The 2918-nt window shown below is 33.3% G+C and overlaps 1 long non-coding RNA gene across 1 annotated transcript; it reads left to right on the top strand.

Moving 5' to 3' along the window:
• The first annotated feature begins 1182 nt into the window (after window positions 1-1182).
• On the top strand, window positions 1183-2069 carry LOC109191041. Its single transcript, XR_002055854.1, has 2 exons — window positions 1183-1449; window positions 1767-2069. It is a non-coding gene; the product is annotated as an uncharacterized LOC109191041 (long non-coding RNA).
• Window positions 2070-2918: the final 849 nt, after the last annotated feature.

Genomic DNA, 2918 nt, shown 5'->3' with positions numbered 1-2918 from the left:
TCTCATTCTCTCTCTATTGTTTTCACAAACCTGTATACTTTGTTTTCGTTTAATTATTTTAATCAATCATCCATGATAACCATTAGGATTAGCTTCACAAGAATAGATTAGTAGCTAGTGCATGATACGCACCACTTCCCTGTGATCGATAACTCATTACTCCGAGTAATTATTTGTTTGAAATTATACTGCAATCATAATATTGCTTTCATTTATGGAAATAAATATGGATTACTAGCTATTCAATTGAATTGGGTGTCGACCGGGTTGGTCGTGTTCAACCCCTGCTCAATTCGAGGCATGGAGCTATGCCTTATTATGAAGGGATGTGGTTAAGTAGTTAATGCCCACATACTTATCACGAATTGGTTTTAAGTATGATATAACAACCAAATATAGGTAAACAATTATGTGGTTAAGCGTGCTTGACTTACCGCAGTCACATCATAATAATGAGTGACCCACTGAAAAGTAAGTAAAGTACAGCATTGAGATCAATTAAATTATCTTAAAATTAAATTACTTTCTTGCAATAACGTGTTCTTAATTAAATAACTTTATAAAAACTACCAAGACACATGAAAAGTAATATATTATCATCCATTTCTTCATAATTCATCCTTTATAAAATGCCAAACTCCACCTGACCACCTCCTAAAAAATTAGAGGCTTCTATTTCTAATCTAAAAGGGTGTTCGTGTTTTGGTAAAAGTTTGGTTAATTCATTTAAATTATTCTTGATGATTGAATTATTTTGATATGATGCTTGATTTTAAGATTTTAAAATTTGTTTACAATGATTAATCTGGTTCAGGAAAAAAAAAATTGATTTTTACTAGTGATGGATGATGGATTTTTTTTATATGGATTTAGATTAGAGAAATTGTGTCGAGAGTTGTTATACCATGGACCAGGGTCTAAGGTGGACCTTGGTCCTAAACGATGTATAAATTGTGTATTTTTAATATTGGGTGAAGTGCCAAATAGCACCATGAACCAACAACGAAATGTCATCCCGCACCCTAATCTTACATAAGTGATTATTCGATTCACAAATTAAAAAAATTTGTTCACCTAGCATTTTTTACAGGTTTCCCTGTTGCCTTGGTGACATGGCTCCGGTAAAAATATGACGTGGAAGTGATTGTGTTTATTTATAACAGAGTCTTCTTATTCTTCCTATCGGAAAGCTACAGAGCGTATTCTTCTTCTTCCTATCGCAAAGCTCCAACAACGCCTTCTTCTTCTTCCTATCGCAAAGCTCCAGTCATCTTCTTCTTCTTCCTATCGAACCCACAGCTCTACAAGATGTCTTCTTCCTCAACTTCATCATGTATTAGAGTAAATATGGAGTACGAGCCAAGTGTGTATTGTAATTGTGGGTTGAAAGCTCCAATTTGCACAAGTAGAGAATCGGGAAAGCAATTCTTTGGGTGTCAAAGATGGAAGGTACGTAGTTAGTGAAATTTTGTATGAATTTTGAGTTTTCAATTGTATTGCAATTTAAAACTAGGGTTTGTTCGTTGTTTGGGTATTTTATTTGGCTATTTGATTTTGGTAATTTGATAGCACTGCATATATGCAATTTGATAGCTTTGGTAATTAATTTGATTTTGGTAATTTGATAGCACTGCATATATGCAATTTGATAGCTTTGGTAATTAATTTGATTTTGTTAATTTGATAGCACTGCATATATGCAATTTGATAGCTTTGGTAATTAATTTGATTTTGGTAATTAAAGCTACGATTTGTTCATTGTATAGGATGGCAATGGATGTGTTTTTTTTCTTTGGAAGGATCACAGTGCATGAAGGGTTGAAGGTGAGGATGAAGACATAAAGAAGATGGTGGTGTCTTTGAGGTCTGAAATTGCAGTTGTTAAACAATTAATTGTAAATGAGTATAGTGGTATGAAAAAAGAAAACCAAGTGTTGAGGATCAAGTGTGTTGTTTTCCTAATTGTAATTGTGGTCCTTCTAGCAAAAATCTGTAGTTAGAAATTGTAATGGTTTGACATTGTAATGAAATTTTGGTAAATTACAATTTAAGTTTCCAGTTTGCATTGTTCAAACCAATTGCCTTTACCTCCACTGCCTTTGGATATTCCAGTTTCCAGTTTGCATGAAATTTTGGTAAATTGTGTTTCATCTTGCTTTCCTTTGGATATAGTATACCCCATCTTTCAAATACACAGAGGCATCTTGCTTAGAGATAGCAAAAGCTGCCAGAATTACAGATTTGATATGTTGGCATTTGCTTAGAGATTGTATTTAGGCATCTTGGCATCAATGACCATTCACATTAGATATTTGCTTGCCTTCTCATAATAGGTAAACTGTAAGATATTCATAAAAATGGGGTATACCAAATTTGCTTGCATCATCCATTACAGTCACAAATATATAACCTGGAATTCACAGCAACAAATATAAAAATCCCAGTATGAATTCGATTGCAACATAATTTAACCTGGAATTCTTTGTTTTACCAACAAGCTAATGAATCCAAAAAAATTACATTTGAGTGCCAGAAACCACATGGTAAAACAGTTTTACCAGTACAAAAGGCAACTACAATAGCCAATAAATCATACTACATAGATTACATAAGCCAAAAACAGTCAGATCATTGCCTAGAAGTCTTCTACTGATATCAAAAAATCCAGTTGGATTTGGTGCCAAAAAGTCCAGCCAAACCAGTCAATCATTGCCTAGAAGTCTTCAATTTTGAGTGACATCTACAAGCATAAACAAAAACAAAAGATTAGTATAATAATTTAACATTCCAACAACAAATAGCAACAGCCCATACAGGGCGTTTCAATATTGCCAATGACAAATATTATTCAAACAGAAAATCTTCACAGCAATCAAAATCACATTCAAAGAAGCGCACTGCTCATGTTCTCAAAGTTC

This window comes from Ipomoea nil, unplaced genomic scaffold (assembly GCF_001879475.1).
Source record: "Ipomoea nil cultivar Tokyo-kokei standard unplaced genomic scaffold, Asagao_1.1 scaffold1612, whole genome shotgun sequence".
Lineage (NCBI taxonomy): Eukaryota > Viridiplantae > Streptophyta > Magnoliopsida > Solanales > Convolvulaceae > Ipomoea > Ipomoea nil.
This window is presented reverse-complemented; position numbering and strand designations above follow the sequence as displayed.